The following is an 18,180-nucleotide window of genomic DNA, read 5'->3' on the forward strand; positions in this document are numbered from 1 at the left end:
CCCCAAGAAGAAGGAGACTTTGGGGGGACTGGCTCCAGGAGAGGGATGGAAAGAAGTAAACGATACAATGAGGGAAATGTGCTCTGTTGCCTAGATTATACTTTATGGGAAAGGAGGAATTGCTGACACACCTCTACTTGGATAAACCCCTAATTCAGTGTGTCCAAAACTAAAGTCACTGTCCACCCCAGCCACCTCCTGCAGCTGACCGTTTAAAAAGCCTGAATGACTCCCCGGTGCCTTCAGCATAAAGTCCAAACTCCTCAGGAGGACTCACAGAGCACTTCTTGATGTGTTGCTCTTTCCTGTTTTGTGTCATCCCTCACTCTTGCTCCCTAGTCTCCAGCCCTACTGAGCTGCTCTGGTTCCCTGGAGAAGCCATGTTCTTTCTCACTGCGTATCCTTTCTCTCTGCTGTCCTGTTGCACCACCTTTGGCTCTGACGTTCTTGCCCCTCTACCTGGCCCCAGGGTATAGCCAATCCCTATTCATCATTTTATGCATCAGCTTCCTTACCCACGCCCCCGCTCCGCCCGCCTGTGGGAGGCAGCCCTTCTTTATGCTCCCACAGCATCCTGTATGTTCCAGGTCATAGCCTCACCGTGCCACCGTGCTCCCTTATAAATGCCCGTGGACCTGTCTTCATCTCCGGGCACACTGTAAGCCCGTGGGAGGGAGCATGCCATCTGATGCACAGCTTCACCTTTCTGACCCCCAGTGGGAACTATTACTGTACATATTTGTGGAATAAACTAAATCAATTCAGTGAGAATCAATTTGATAAACTTTTTAAGAACTATTATTTACAATGCTCGAAGTGACAATGTCAAGATAAACAGGACTTCTTACCACTTGTTAATAGTCTTGAAGGCTCTAATATGTTATCTCATCCAGGGGGAACCTGTTGTGAACCTTGGTGGTTTCCTTTCAAAATGTCTTCTAGATGCATCTCTTCCATGGTATGTTTGTAATCACTGCCCCATTCAGGCCCTTGGTAGGTCATGCCCATGATGCCGGAAGACACAAGGATGGCTGCTACACCACTAGTTGCCCTCTGATCTACCCAACAGATGCAGGTTCCTTGAAGGCCACTTGATTCCTCACACTTCCTTACTCAAGTAGACACAATGGCTCCCAGTTTGCATTGATTCTAAATTCCTCTACTTGGCTTCAAGGCTTTCTATAACCTGACCCAGTCAGCGGTCCAGCTCCATAGGGAGCTGTCCTCACTGGCCCTCTCTGGGTGCTGTCTGACCTTCGCTGAGTCTCTGGCTTGAGCAATGCCCAGTCTCATTCCTCTGTCTATTCCAGTCCCATTTCATTTTCCAGGCCGCAGTATGCATGCACCAAGCCCTCACTGCTCTGCCCTTTCCAATCTGCTGCTGAACTTTGTTCCTTTCAACATATCTTAGCACTTCTTTAAGTGTGCCTGTGGTGTAGTTTTGTATCAGAGTTCGTAAGAGGCAGAATTATTTCTTACATGTATTGTGGTAGAAAATAGCCTAGTGCTGTTTTCAAACCATCTCAGAGTTCCTGAGGCTTTATCGTCTACTGCAGGAGGCTAAGTACTTAAGATACATCATTTCATTTGATGCTAGTAACCTTTTAAAGTACATACTATTATTACCCCATTTAGCAGATGAGAAAACTCAAGCTCAGGTAGGTTAAGTGGCTTCCCCAGTGTCACACAGTGGGTAATAGCAGAGGTGGACTCTAAGGCAGGTAGCCTGACGCAGAGCCTTTGCTCTTCATCCTGGTACCTTCAGCCTCCGTAGGGTTCCATCTGCAAAGGTGCTGTGTGGGTACGAAGGTGGGCTCTGGGCTTCCTTCCCCAAATCAAAAAAGTGAAAATCCCTTGTATACAACAAAGGTTTGTGTAAAATTCTATTTGGAAAATGGTTCCACTCCTTTAGAAAAGCTTAGAGCCTCTACCTTGGAGAATTTGCACACCTTTGAGGACTAGAACTCAGAACACAAGCTGCACCGTATGGACTTAAACACCAATAGTTCCTGCCAGTGACGGGTATTAGGGTCCTAGGGTCGGTCTAGAACGGCAGGTCTTATGAGGGCACTGACCTCGTCTACATTCCTAATGACAAACAGGATATACCTTCTAGTAGGTGCTCAATAAATATTAGTTGGCTGACTGAATAAATGAGCAATAAAATTCTCCAAGAAAGGTATGAAATCACTTTTCCTTAAGTGCTTTAAAAGCAAATATTGTCACTTGTCTTAGGTGGCCGGCTCGCTCCCTAAAGGCAGGGAGGACACCGTGATCCCTTCTGGGTGTCCCTTTAAGCTGCAGGGCGTCCTGGGGCCAAGGACCTATAAGCAGCTTAGAGAGAGCTTTGAAGCAAACCAAGAAACTTGATGGCTAAGCAGTCACACTGTGTGTTCATACAGGTGGCAGCCAGGACCACTTTTCATGCATTTACACTGGAAATGTAGCATGTGCCTCAAAGAGCAGAAAGGGCCAGAGCAGGAAAACTGGCAGTGGATGAGGCCCCAGCCCCTCACAAGGAGAAACTCCCACCAGTCCCCAATCATCAGCCAGCACTGATTTTCTGCACATCTGTAAAGGATCTGATTTTAATTGTATTTCTTTCTTTGGTTCTATCAGTTCTCACGGCTCCCTCAAGAAGAAAAGGGAAGAAGGGGAGGCCTGAGAAGGGAAGTGGGGACTGGAAAGGGAAGGGCACCCTGGGGCCTTCTTGTGGAGCCCTGCAATGGGGTGAGGAGGCCCCAGTACACAGCTTCAAAGGGATGTGGTAGGACGGTTCTTAGAAATCAGTCATCGATGTGGCTGTCTTAGCGTCTGCTTTAATGACCGAGAAGCAGAGAGAAAGGAAGAAGGGCAGGTAGGAAATAAAGGGGCCGGATGTGTGCCATCAGACAAGTTCAGATAAAGATGAAACAGATTAACACACACCATCTAGTGAAGGGTGCTGGCTTGGCCCAAGCCTGACCACATCTGGCCATCCTCAGAGTCTTCCCCCATGCATGCCTGCCTTGCTGAAGTCACAACATTGAGCTGAGTGTGTGAAAGTCTCCCGTCCTCAGCCACCCCCAGTCAGAACCTTCATCACACACAGATACCACAGACACTGGCCCCCATTCATGCAGCCCTAGTACACCCTGTACCCTAACCCCAACTCCTCCCAACTCCCCAGGGTGAGCCCAGCAGCAAAGACAGGCAGTTCCAGGACACAAGAGCCAGCAACAAGAGGCAGAAACCCCTCTCCCCCAAGGAGGCATGTGCTTTTAAGTTGCCTCTGTAATGGCTGGCTCAGAGGCAGATATTTTTGGCAGCCCTGAAATTAAAAGTGATAAATTTTCTCGCCAAGCTTTGATCGATAATAGAGGCCTCATCTGTTAATCAATAAGACAGTCTCTGCCTGTTTACTGTGCATATGCTGTTTCACTGCTGCCTTCAGTATGATGTCAGGTTTGCATTCAAAGCAACTCAAGTGTGTATAAACCACATGGTTATTCCCAAAATGCATTACGGTGACATCATTCAGCCACTAATACATTTATAAAGCATCATTGCGAGGGGCTGATGGGGGAAGGAAGGAGGTCATGTCAGTTAAACACAATGGGTACATATGGACACATCAGCAACATTTATCCCCCATGTTATTTCCTGGGTCTCATCTTGGAGTGGGGAGAACTCCAGGGTACAGTTCAGCGATGACTACTCCTCACCATATCCTTCCTGTATACAGGGGATGTTTTTGGGTATCCATTAAGTACATGCCAAGAGCAAATTACAGTACATGAACAAAAGAAGCAAATGCCTGCCCTGAAAGAGCCTGCATTCTAGAGGAGAAGGCACATTTTTAAAAATCAAGTAAATATACGGTGGTAATAATTAATAAAAAGAGAAATACATTAAGTACAGAGGTATCGAGAGTGCCAGGGTCTGCTATTTTATACGGGGTGGTCAGGAAGACTTCACTGATGAGCTGACATCTGAGTGGAGAGCTGAAAAAGGTGAGAGAGGAAGAAGCAACACCACTATGTGGGAAAGCCTGTTCCTGGCAAAGGAAGAACGAGGAGGCCACTTGGTGGGAATGGAGTCAGTGAGAGGAAAGGAAGAGATAGGGTCAAGTAAGGGATGGGTTGCAGGGAGAGAAATTAAATATCAAAGAGGGAGAACCACAGGATGAAGTGGGCTAGACCTCTGCTCTCCTCCCTAGCAATTACAGATTTTAGTGAACTGAAAGAGATGACAATAAAATCTCGGGTGGGGAGAGCTGGGTCCCAGGCCTGGCTCAGCCACCCTCTGCTCTGGACATCACACTCATCCTCACTCCTCGATGAACCTGTTTCTCAGTCTGCAAAATGGGGTGACTATATCTGTCTGTTTCACTTGAGGCTGCTGTGAGGATGCAAAGAGATAATGGATATTAATAAACGTAAAACTCTGTTAATCACCAAGCATTCTTTGGATATGAGATCACTGATGCCATTTATACCTTGGGAAGCAGTAGAGTGGTTAAGGCTCAGGATTCAGGTCAGACAGATCTGAGTTCAAATCCCAGCCAACCTAATCACCAGTTGTGACCCTCAGCGAGTTGCCTAATCTCTGTGAGCCTTTCGCTCCATCTGTGAAGTGGGAACAGCAGGAGTACGTCTCTCAGAGGGTTGTGGCGAGGTAGGTACACAGAACGCGGAAGTAGTAGCTCTTATCACCAGTCAGGCCCAGGGTCATGACTCCTTTAAAGAACTCTTTTGTGCAAAGTACGATTGATTTTTTTTACTGAAATTCAATGTACAGTTATTCGGGGGTCATTTATCTTGTGTGAAGTAAGTCTCACATGTGTAAAGACACATTTCACTATCATCTCACACATACACCTTGTCCCTCTGATTTAAAGGTGAGTGACTGTCTTGCTGAGGGGAGCAGGGATATCTGTCACGGGACCAGCATGTCAGTATTGGCAGTTCCTCAGCTCTCGACTCTTAAATCCTCCCAGGACGAGCTTCAGGAGCCCCATTCCCCCGTCCTGTGCTGCTGGGCTCTGTCCCATCTTCCAGAGCAGACCGTAAGCTCTGTGACAGCAGGGCTGGCATCGGTCTTGTTCTCTATCCCCAGTGCCCCCCTCTGTGCCTGATGTGTAGTTTGTGTTCACTAAATGCCTGCTAAACAAAGAAACCCTCAGCCAGGTTCCTGGGAGCAGAACTGGCCTGGGAAGGGGGCAGTGGCCATGCCGGGCACTGCCAGGCTGTCCCCTAGGGGGTGGCAGAGTCCTTATTCTACACACTCTGGGTTCTCCACTGCCACTTTTTCACAACTCAAGGACATGGCTTTGGCTAGAACTCAGGTAGTTGTGGGAAGAAGAAAGGAAAGGCTAGGAAGTGGGGCTATCTGTCTCCTCTGGAGCAAGATCTCCTTTTTATCAGCTCTGCTCCCTGTTTAGCCACCCAGGACTCACACCCCTGCAGCAAAGAAGCAACTCAGGAGTCTCCCATCCTAGGCAGCCTTGGGCGGCTAGGGTGGACCCTTGACTGGCTGCCAGAGGTCTGCTGAGTGACCCCCACTCCCAGCCCAGGCACTGAGTTTATCTGAGAGTCAGTGTTAAAGAGACAGACAGACACACATCGTTGCCCCTGCCAGTTTCCCAGGGATCCTGCAGATGAGGAATGGGAGGGCTTAAGCACTACACTGAGGGGAGCAGGAGCTGCCTGACCAATCTGAATTTTCCACACCCTTACTTCTCCCCTTTCTCCCTGACTTCCTGATGCCTCCAGAAAGCTAGAGAGGGGCTAGAATAAGGAGGAGGATTCAAAGCAGGTTACGGTTGGGTGAAAAGAAGGGAGGCAGCCACCACAGCCCACATGGAGGCTGGAGCTGGTCTAAGACCTCCTCGTGTGGGAGCTGCTTTCACGCTATGTGCTGAGGATCACCCTGATTCGCAGGAATCAAGAGGGACATGCCAGGAAAGCGCTCTCAAAACCATAAAGCAGCTCTCAATGGCCAGCACTCCAACGACAACAGAGCTGAAAGCCAGTAGAAGCAGAAGCGCGTCAGGCTCCCCACAGCTGCCCGCCCCACACCACTTCTGGCCTCTCCTTCTTGGCAAAGTACAGAGTCTCCCTCTCTACTTGCCTTCCCCACCAGAAATGGGCTGGGGTCCCGAGCTTCTAGGAAGGGGACAAGATGTGGAACACACTCAGATGTGGGCTGCTGTCTCTCTGAAGTAAATAAGGCAGAGGCCAAGGAGAGAAGAAAGAAATTCAAAATCCCTCCCTCTCCAAAACTTTTCCCACCCTATGCTAATAATGGGAGGAGGAACCACTGAAAAATCACCTAACGTTTGCCAGCATCTAATGTTGAGTAATGTGTCCTTTTTCTTTTAATTCCTTGAGATTTTAAAATAAACATCTTGAATGTTCTGATGAGATATGCACGCCTGCTTACATAAGGAAGTACAGAGTGTACCAAAACAGCAGACCCAAAAAAAGCATAAGCTGTCAGAACAATGAGTACAGACGTAGGGCATTTTACAACGGACCATGGTGTACAGTTTTATTTACAGTACCTCTTATCAGACAGAGAACAGTACACTGGCTGCCAATTCCAAAGGCCAGCACTGCGTGTTCTTTCACTCAAGGAGATGTGTGCTCCCCGAGAGGAGCTGGGAGGCGTGCTCTCTCATGCTCCCTCTGGCTCTTTCTCCTTTATCAACAAAACAAAAACTGATACAGAACCAGAATCTCTGTAAGGTACACACGTTCAGGGGAGAGGGACGAGGGGAAGCAGGTGGGCCAATGTGGGCTGACTGGAAAACAATCAGCCCTGTCAACTGGCCCAGGATATGGTTTGAGGATATTTCTACTTGACAATGAACTGGGAGAAAGGTCCTCAGGCCTGGCCTCACTACAGGATGGAAGGGTGAATGCACTAATGATGTAGGACCTCCATCAAAGGGAGGATTGAGAAAGCCACCAGGGCAGTCTCCCAGGCCACCACAACAGAGATAGGGGAATGGGGGATTGCCGGAGGCATGGTTTCTGATCTTCAGAATCAATTTCCCATCAAAGACCTGGTAAGTGGCTAGACACCTCACCTTTGGCAAAATGTCCATTCTATAGAAGAGGAGACCTTGGAATGGGTCAAAAGGAAATGCTGAGGCAACTCTAGTCTGAGAGAACATTTCTTATCCCCCCAATCTACCAGAAGGTTCCATGTTGCCCTGGTGCCCTTGGCTGTCACTGGGATTCTGTGGTGCTGCTCGTATCCCACAGAGAAAACAGAAGTCCACCTTGTCCCTTATCCCTGCAAAGCTCCTTTGTTGCCACTTTTAGCACCAGCAGTAACCCAAGAGGCTTAGAAACACAGACTCTGGCCAGTACAAACACGTACACTCAATATACAGCTGCATATGAGAAGAATCCTTGCTCTGCAATAAAAAAAACCCGGGTTCGAGTCCTCGTCCTACCATTTCTAGCTACCACCTAGAGCTACCTAATTATATTCTCTGGGCCTGTTTCTTTACCTGTAAAATTGGGCCCAGAGCGGCCACTTCACAGGGTTGAGTGATGATTAATATAAACAGTGTATGTAAAGTCCATCACACCATGTCTAGCACACACTGGCTGCTCAGTAAATGCCAGCTGTGATTAAGATCGTCATTATTACCATTACTTTCTCCCTCAATGTCAATGTCTGAGACCCACGTAGACGTCAAATGCATGCAATAAACATAACATTTAAAACATTCTTACTTCCCCAATCTTTGCACAAAGATAAAAAGAAGGGAGGAAAGACATCCATTGTGGCCAAGTCTTCAGCAGACTTTTTCTAGGGAGTGGATAAGATAAAGAAAGGCAGATGTCACTAATGATTGTGCAGCTCCAAGAACCCTGTATACAAATCAACAATATGCAAGTAAAGACAGGGCCCAATCAACCTGCCCTGGGAGAAGATCAAAGAAATGGCCTCTCTCCAGTCGGCCCCCAACACTCATGGCCAAGTTTTACGGCATTATCACCTTCCTACTAAGATGAGTACAATCCTACTTAAGGTGAATTATCTTAAATAAAATACAAGTAAGACGTAAATCTGTTGCAGTGAAAACAGCAACAACATACAAATCTCCCTGAAGTCTGAGTACTGGTTTGTGGGCGGGCGGTCACCTTACCGCTGCCTTTCACCTGATTCTGACCCTGGCCACTTCCATGACTGGCTGGTCAAGGTAAGGTGGCAGTCAATGCAATGGCACAAGCACCTCTCTTATGATGAGAATGTCAGCCCCTGTTGTGATGCCCTAGACTTCCTTCCAGACACTGTGCCAACTCGGAAATGTCCCCGAGGGGAAGTCCTATAGCGGCTAGTGGTCAGCCATGGCTTTAGGGTTCTGCCAGTCAATGGTGGTATGGTCCTGGCATCAAGTTTGTAGCCTCACTTTCCTTCTTAAAATGCGGTTATTAACCCTCACGAGACAGTTTAAACAAGAACCTATATGGAGTTGCCGGCATATACCAGGTGTCTGAATATGATTATGAAATAATTTTACTTCATCAAGTTGACGAGCTCCAGGAGGCCACCCTTGGCTTAAGCCTTCAGGAACCCCAGCCCATAACATTCTGGCCCCCAGTTCCTGGGGGAATGAGTAAATGGCCTAGAGAGGTGAGACTGCATTGCCCGGGCCTCTGTACACATCCTGTTTGCTGTTTTGGATGATAGAAAGGGTCACCGTCAGATGAGGCAGGTGGACAGCTGTCTCCAGGAGGGCTCTTCCAGTCAGGAGCACCCAAGCGTTCCTAGAGCACCACAAAGAGAAATGGACTCAGAGTCCTGACTGTCCTTGCCCGAGATGTGTGGCCTTGGGTAAATTAGTGCACCTCTCCATTTATAAATGGCAAGTTTTAAATCAGGACAACCCTAAGGGAGAATAGCAGATGAACACAGGTGCCGTGTGAGAAGAAGCTGGAAGCAGATGACAAAGACAGCGAAATGTGGCTGTAAAGGGAGCTCAACGGCTTATAACCCTTGGTGACAGGAAGGTGCTATCTGGACCAAGCTGGGGCTGGGTTCCCTGGTTCAGCCAGGGGATTCCTCCTCAAGGGGAATACCTTGCTCTATCAGGCAGGCAAAGTAGAACAGAGTCCAGACACTACGAGAATTATTAGCCAGACAGAGTCAGGCTGAGCCAATGAGCCTGAGGCAGAGGCTGACCCCCGAGTTCCAGGGAACACTGAAGCTTTCAGGTTTTCACAGCTTTGTTTTGTTTAAAAGAGATAGCACTCCAGTCTTGGCATTTGTTAGAGACGAGGTTAAAAGGACAGAAAAAACCCAGTGGGGATTTCTGCCATGATTTAATGGGATATCCCCTCAATCCTTGGACACCAGCAGTCGTCTTCCTCCCTGGTCTCCACTTGCGGATTCTCAGGTGAGAGGTTCAGAATGTAAAAAGGGGTTTCTGACAGCATGCAGCAGCCCCAAAGCTCTGTTTGTTACCTGAGCCTTTGGCCTCCTCCTCTCAGCCTCAGGTACCCTGCTCCTTTCTTCTGAAGCACCTCCAGAGTTTTCTGTCAGAGGCCATCACCTGAAATCTGGTGTGGGGGGATCCCTCCCACACACACCTCCCCAGGGTAAGATTTATGAATACTGCAGGAACTATGGAGCAAAGCAAAACCAGGCTGCTCTACGAGTGATGGCCAGAATCAAAACCCTGCCTATCCACAAATTTCAAACTGATGTCTGCCACCACCCCAGGCTCCCAACATCCCCCAACATTCTTGCCAATTAAATTTTCACTTGAGGTATTTTCAGAGGGAAGATAGGCCAGCCTTCCTGAGCCCTAATTGCATTCTGGTCCTCTGTCCCTTTCTTCTAATTTCTCACTGACTGAAAAGTACGCCAAGTCCTCTCACAATGCTGGGATCTCCCTGGGATCCCGATAGTGACAATTCCCTCATCCCCTCTCTTCTCAGAATCTCCTGCTCTCTCCTTATTCCTAGCTCCTCTCTCCAATTCTACTTGCAACTGTGTGTGTGTGTGTGTGTGTGTGTGTGTGTGTGTAAGTTAAAATACTGTAGGTAATCATATTTCAAGTGACAAGAAACAAAGCATTTCAGAGGGCTCCAAATGCTACCACAAGTGTGATAACCATTGTACTCTCCAAGAAACCAGGACCAGGGCTTTGCATGCAGTGGATGTTGACTATTCCCTATGCAGACAGGAGTTTCTCTTCTTCTGAGAGCTCCATCAGGAAGCCATGCCACAACCTGCCCAGACCTCCAGACTGAGCTGCCAGGAAGAAGCAGGACTCAGTCAGCAGAGGCGCGTCACCATCAAGGTTATCGCTGGTTTGGATGTCAACAGATCGGAGATTTCAACTCAGGTACCCACCAGCTACATCAAGAGCCATGAGCAGTCTAACCTCTCTGATCCTTGGTTTCCTCACCTGCTAAAGGGGTAATGATATATCTCTCCTATCCTACAAGCAGGATTTTGAAGTTGCGCAACTCCAGGGAGCACCACTCACTCAGAAATGAGGCCACAAGGTTGGTAGGAGGTTTAAATGAAATGATGCACAAGAAGATGCCTAACAATGGTAACTGGCACGTGGCAACTGCACCCTAACTCTTCCCTTCCCAGGATCCTAGGGGTCCTGCAAGGGCTGCCCTGCAATGAGGAATAATAATGCTGCTGCATTGATAGTAATAATATTAATAACCAACACATCTTGAACGTTTATTATGAAATCAGAACTGTACTATTTCATATACTATATGCCATTTAATTCTCCTATTAATTCTAAGATTATCTCCGTTTTATAGATGTGAAAATTGAGGTTTGAAGAGCTTAGTTTACTTGCCCAAGATCTCATAGCTAGTAAGTATCAAAGATAAAGAAACTAACTCAAACAGGGCGGCAACATGGGAAGCTTGCCTAATTAGAAGGGCCTTTGATTATATAAAAGGTTAAGGAGTAAGAAGTTCATATTAAGGGGAATAGGAAAAGGTCCCAAAGGCAGTGTGCTCGAGTCCTCTGCTGTTCTCCACACTCCGGCTCACTCGGAGTTAGGGGATCATTCCCATAAGCTCTGAGGCCACTCTCCTCAGTTCCCACCCTCTTCTCTGAGCATTTCCCTATTAAGAACAATCCTCACCTCTTGGTCCAGGAATTAGCACCACTGTCCATTAGAGTCTGGACTGGGAGTCAGCAGCACCAGGGTCTAGATCTGGCTCTGCTGTGGACTTTAGTGTATTCTAGAATCCTGATTTACTTGGCCTCCATTTCTCCAGGTGCAAACTGTCATCATTTTCCTAGCCCCTCCCTGCCACCTAAAGCTGTTATAAAGAGGAATGAGTTCCAGGACATGAAAACATGTAGGGCTTTACAGAAGAAAAGGTACAACTGATCTTCAAGACTGACTTACATCACTCTCAACAATGGATGGATCATCCAGACAGGGAATCAATAAAGAGAGGATTTGAACAACACTATAGACTAAATGGACCTAACAGACATATTTAGAGCATACTACCCAACAACAGAATATACATTCTAAAGCACACATGGAACATATTCTAGGATAGACCATATATTAGGCCACAACACAAGTCTTAGCAAATTCAAGAAGACTGAAATTGTATCAAGTATCTTCTCTTATCATGATGGCATGAAACTAGAAATCAATAGAGGAAAACTGGAAAATTCACAAACACATGGAAGTTAAACAAGTCTCTCATGAATAACCAATGAATCAAAGAAGAAATTAAAGGGAAAATAAAGAAGTTTCTTGAGACAAACAAAAACGGAAATGCAATATTCCAGAAGTTATTGGTTGCAGCAAAAGCAGTTCTAAAAGGAAAATTCATAGTAATAAATGCCTACATTAAGAAGCAAGACAGATCCCAAATCAACAACCTAACTCTATGCCTTAAGGAATTAGAAAAAGAACAAACCAAGCTGGAAGTTGGCGAAGAAAGGAAATAATAAAAATCATAGCAGAAATACATGATATAGAGAGCAGAAAAACAGAAAAGATGAACCAAACTAAGAGCTGATTCTTTGAAAAGATAAACAAAATTGACAAATCCTTAGCTAGACTAACCAAAGAAAAAAGGACCCAAATCAACAAAGTAAATGAAAAGGGAAACATCACAACTAATACCACAGAAATGTGAAGGATCATAAGAGGCTACTATTCATAACTATATGCCAAGAAACTGGATAACCTATAAGACATGGAAAAATTCTTAGAAACATACAACTTACCAAGACTGGATCAGGAAGAAATACAAATTCTAAATAGACCAATTACTGCTAAGGAGATTGAATCAATAATACAAAATCTCCCAATGAAGAAATGCCCAGGACCAGATGGTTTTACTGGTGAATTTTCCCAAACATTTAAAAATGATTAATACAAATCTTTCTCAAACTCTTCCTTAAAAAAAAGGGTGGGGGAGGAAACACTCTCAAACTCATTTTATGAGGCCAGCATAATCCTGATACCAAATCTAGAAAAGGACACTCCTAGAAAAGAAAACTACAGGCCAATATCCCTGATGAATATAGATGTAAAATTTTTCAATAATATACTTACAAACGGAATTCAGCAGCGCATTTAAAGGATCATTCACCATGATCAAGTAGGACTTATTCCTGGGATGCAAGGATGATTCAACATATGCAAATAATCAGTGTGATATATCACATTTTCTGCATTTTAAAGAAGTAGAAGAAAACACTCCTAAAATTTATATGGAGCCACAAAAGACCTGGAGTAGCCAAAGAAATCCTGAGAAAGAAGAACAATACAGGACTCATCACACTCCAAACACAGACAAACAAATCAACAGAACAGAATCTAGAGCCCACATATAAACCCAAGCATATATGGTCAACTGGGTTTTGACAAGGGAGCCAAGAATACTCAATGGAGAAAAGACAGTCTCTTCAATAAATGGCGCTGGTATAATTGGATATTCAGATGTAAAACAATGAACTAGACCCCTATCTCACACCATTCAGAAACTTAACTCAAAATGGATTAAAGACTTGAAACCATGAAACTCCTAGAAGAAAATAGGAATAAAGCTCTTTAACATGGGCCTTGAAAATAATTTTTTGGGCATGTCACCTAAAGCACAAGCAACAAAATAAAAAATAAATAAGTGGGACTATATCAAACTAAAAAGCTTCTATACAACAAAAGAAACCATAAACAAAGTGAAAAGCAACCTATAGGATGAAAAACAATATGTTTGTAAACCATACACCTGATAAGAGGTTAATATCTGAAATACATAAAGAACTCATACAACTCAATAGCAAAAAACAAAAACAAATAACCCAATTAAAAAAATGGGCAAAGGACTTAAATAGACATTTTTCCAAAGAAGATACACAAAAGGCCATAAGGTACATGAAAATATGTTCAACAACACTAGTTATTAGGGAAATGCAAATTAAAACCATAACGAAATATCACCTCATGGCTGTTAGAGTGGCCATCATCAAAAAGGTAAGCAATAACAAATGCTGGCAAGGATGTAAAGAAAAGGTAACCCTTGTGTACTGTTAGTGGGATTGTAAATTGGTGCAGCCACTATGGAAAACAGTATGGAGGTTCCTCAAAACATTAAAAATAGAACTACCATGTGATCCAGCAATTCCACTTCTGGGAATATATCCAAAGGAAACAAAAACACTAACAAAAAATTGTCTGCACCCCTTTGTTCAATGCAGCATTATTTACAACAGCCAAGACATGAAAACAACCTAAGTGTCTCTCAGTGGATAAGCAGATAAAGAGGTTGTGGTATATACAGAGGGTGACAAAAAAAGTATACACGTTTTAAGAAAGGAAAAAAAAAACTATTAAAATTGTAATACTCAATGAATACCGATAACAATAGATGAATACAAGTCACGTTTGACTTCTGCAATTACAAGAGGTGCTCAAAGTGGTTACCATCAGCGCGTCCAGACACTTCTGATTATGGTGAACTACTGCTTGAGGAATGTTGACCAAAGTGTCCACTTGTATACTTTTTTTTGGCACCCCCGGTACAATGGAATACTACTCAGCCAAAAAACGAAGGAGATCCTGTCATTTGTGACACATGGATGGACCTTGAAGGCATTGTGCTAAGTGATATAAGTCAGTCAGAGAAAGATAAATACTGTACGATCTCACTTATATGTGGAATCTAAAAAACAAATTCATAGAAAAAGAGATCAGATTTGTTGTTACCAGAGACAGATGATGGGGAAAGAGGGAATTATTTGGAGGGATGTGATCAAAAGGCACAAACTCCCAGTTACAAGATATGTAAGTACTAGTGATATAATGTAGATACAACATAATGACTATAGTTATTATTGCTGTATGATGTACAGCAACGTTGTTAAGAGAGTAAATCCTAAGAGTTTTCATCACAAGAAGAAAAATTATTTCCTGTTTTTCTTTTCTTCTTTCTTTTCTTTATATATATCTATGAAATTATGAATGTTAGCTGAAGCTACTGTGATAATCATCTTACAATGTATGTAAATCAAACCATCATGCTGTATGCCTTAAACTTATAGAGTGATGCATGTATTTCTCAATAAAACTGGAAAAATATACATTTCCAAAGCAAAATATACTGATTTTTTTCTGTGTGTGTGCGCACACACACACATACACACACAATGACTTACAACAAAACCCCAATTAGGAATATCCTTATGACTGGCTCTCTTCCTGAGCATTCTCCCTTTAACTTCGAAGCAAAATGTTCTATCATAAAAAACAATCAACTTAAAGTAGAAAAAATGAACTTTCACATTGGTGAATGACAGCAAACTACAAAGACTGAAATAGACAAGGCTTTTGGTTGCCCTTCAGTTTACCAAAGAGTCCCTTGATTCCACTCATCCTAGTTAAGCAAGGATTTGCAGAATAGATGCTCATTCTGGGCTCTGAGGCGCTCTTCCCTTCCCCATCTCTCTCTGTATGTGCCCGTTATAACTTGCCTTTTCTTACTGCCCAAATTGGACCCCTTCTTCCCCAAGAACACCAAGTAAATCCATTATTTTGGGGGGTGAATATGTAAATTTTAGTCTGAGGTGTTCATCCTAGACTCCAGTATTGTCAGTTACTTTAAATTCATTAATACACACACACACACACACACACACACACACACACACACACACCCAAGGGATTTCTTCAAACCAAGGCAGAAGCAAGCAATCCATAGTTTCCACGGATACTCTCTTCTTGATGTCAGCTGGGAAAGGGGCCCGTCACCTGGCTTGCCCGTCACCACACATCTACCAACCACCCATCTGAGACCCAGGGGACTGCCACCCACCCTCCCCCTTCCTCAGGCCCCTCAGTGGCACCTCCAGGCTGCCAGTCTGTCCAGGCCTGCTGTGACTTTCAGAAAACAGAGCATTTCTATTTTTAGCCCTTCTCAGCCTAATAATACTCCCCACACCCATTCAGCTTAATCACTTTATTGAGGACGAGAAGCAGGCTCTGCAGCCTGGCTGCTTCTGATGTTAGGAAGTAGTAAAATGTTCAAACTGGTTAAAAATGACACTCATTGGCTCGCCTTTGGTGTTTCTGCAACCTTAATTGTGGCTCAGGCTGCGGATCTAAAGAACCTTGCAGGTTTCAGAGTCTTTCTTTCTTACCCCCTGCACCATAATTGAGGTGTTACATTACAGCTACAGCACTGACATTTTCAGACTCGAAATTCAGAAGCCTTAAGACTCCACACCTTTCAAAACAGAAATATTGCCTGTCACACTTAATGCCCAGTCTTAGCATGAACCACCCTCTCCTCAGAAAACAAAACAAGAACAAAACCCTCATCTTTCCTGGCTGACCTCAAGTGAAAGGTCCAGGTGGGGTAACTCTTTCCCATGTTAAGCATTATAAAGTGCATCTGACCACTAAAATGACATCAAATTGCCGCTCGAAACCAGGAAGGTTTGTTTGGTGTAATTAGAGGACCTGAGAATGTGGTGTGTGCAGAAAATAGACTGTTGGCAGGTCTTCCGCACGCGCCTTTGAAACCATGACTTCCAAAGCTTTCGGGTGAGCATTTGCGAGTGTGCAATCTGTGCCACGTGCACTCAGGGTAGGGAGAAGTGGGCCGCCTGGAAAAGGAATGGAAATAACTTTGCCTCAGAGGTTGTTAAGACCAAGAGCTTGGGAGTCAGGCGAACTTGGGTTTACAGCCCAACTGTGCCTCTTACTTGTTGGGGGTTCTTAGACAAGTAAACTCAGTTTCTTCTTCCAAAAATGGACATCATGATAATATGAACCTCACATGGGTTTGTGGGAATCAAACGAGATCATAGAGAACAGTGTCTGGCCCAGTACCTGGCACCTGTCGGCCCTCAGTAAATGTTAGCTGCTATTATAATAGTTAGCTTTGGTCCTCTCTCTGCTGTGGGTGCCTTCTGAGACCAAGTGTTTAGTCTTTGTCTCTTCTGCCTTACACGAGACAGAAAAAGAACTGCAGCTAGAATGGCTAACCATACCCAGTTGCGTGCAGTCTTGGGACATCCTTGGATGTGGGGAGGGGGCCCCTAAGGATTCACAGTGGTTGGTGGAGCCTGCCCCAAAGCAGAAGCTTGGAGGGGATGACTGCACAGGTCCCTCAGCTAAGCAGGCCACAGTCGGGTTCTAGGCCTGCAAACTCACCTGCGTGAGGCTCTTCCACATTCCCTCCTTTCTCCCTTTCCTCTCAGACAAGGTGCTCAAAGCACCTTCATAAACCTCCTGCTCTGTGGAAGGCAGAGGAGGGATGCCTCATTAACTTCCCTAGCTAATTTTACAATTTTACCAAACACCACATTCCTGCCTCAATGCAGCCAGCCTCTGACTGTGACAAACATTGATAATTGTGAGATGGAGGCAGAAGATGGTACAGGCCAGAGTCTGAAGGCAGTGCTGAAAATTGATGTGGGAGATGGAGAAGATAAAAAAAAAAAAGAAAGGAAGGATCACATATTTTTTTTCAACAGCTCTACATATGTTTCAGAACAGAATTCTAGGCTGTGCAGGGCTGAGAAGTGAGAGAAGAAAGCTATGCGGGGCATGTGGTGTCAAAAAGATGGAGTGCTCTCTGACAATGACTCTTCCTGTCACGGTGGGGAGGGGCCAGGGGCTATATCTGGAAGCACAGTTACATGCTGTCCTCTGAGGGGCATGATTCAACACTGATGGGCAGCAGGCCAGAGGCTGCGCAGGGCCACCCAGAGGACATGTCAGCTTGGCAAGGCCAGAGGGCCCTTGCCAGGGGGCACTGAGAGGGCCCTGCCCAGCCCACGTAACCTAGGACCTGCGGATGGCAGGTTCAGGCTCCCACCTCCTTTCTGGCTGGGGGTGGGGTGTGAGGGGAAGACGGCGTGTCTAAGAAACTTTCACCAAAAAGAATCCTCTGCAGCAGAAAAGAGTACCAGAAGCTGTTCTGCAGGTCCACACCTCGCTCACCCAGGACAGACAGACCGCAGTAGAAAGAGAGATGATTCCGGCCTTGTTACCTGGCTCAGGCCCTGCTCTCAGTGCATCAGTCAATGACGTCAACGCTGGCCTGTGAGTCCTTGCCCCTGGTCAGCTGTCCCTAGGCTTCCCAAGACTGCACCTGTCCCTCTCTACCCTATATCCCAGAGCCTCTCACTCTGGACCCCAAATCTGAATCAGTACAAAAGTGGCCCAGCAGGGCTCTCCCACATGAAACTGGTTGTTCCCATCAGACTCCAGCAGAGGTACCAGGAGATCTGGGCTGTTCAGGCAGAAATCCCTGATGGGTAGCAGTCTCCCAAAAGATCTGGTCTCTGGGCCTTTGTCTGTCCTCAACTCATATTAATGAGACAACTGAGGAAGATTCCAGCAAATCAAGAGTTTCAGGGAGTCTCTCCATACCTAGAGTTGCCTTGTTGCTGCAAACGACTGTGGCCTTGTATAATCACTCCAGCAAAATGTTCATCGCATCCACCCAGGAGCTCCCGGTGCTCAATTAGCTTATAATAGTCAGTGAGAGCTGTGCAGGTTTCATCCAACCACCCCAGAAGACTTCTTATTCCAACTACCTAATGAAAAGCTTAGGACTTGCTTTTTTTTCTTTTTTCTGGCAGGTGAAAGAATTCCAGTAAAAGCAGGGGTTTAGGAGGAAGGAGGAGGAGCATGTTAACAACAGGAAAAAAGTCTAGAAG

General features: G+C 45.4%; 1 protein-coding gene across 5 annotated transcripts in view; it reads right to left on the minus strand.

Annotated features, from left to right (window-relative positions):
• ZBTB16 (zinc finger and BTB domain containing 16) overlaps nucleotides 1–18,180 on the minus strand; it is a 186,809-nt gene that overhangs the window by 62,307 nt on the left and 106,322 nt on the right. The window lies entirely within an intron of this gene.

Source organism: Rhinolophus sinicus, linkage group LG06 (assembly GCF_036562045.2).
Source record: "Rhinolophus sinicus isolate RSC01 linkage group LG06, ASM3656204v1, whole genome shotgun sequence".
In the NCBI taxonomy this organism is placed as follows: domain Eukaryota; kingdom Metazoa; phylum Chordata; class Mammalia; order Chiroptera; family Rhinolophidae; genus Rhinolophus; species Rhinolophus sinicus.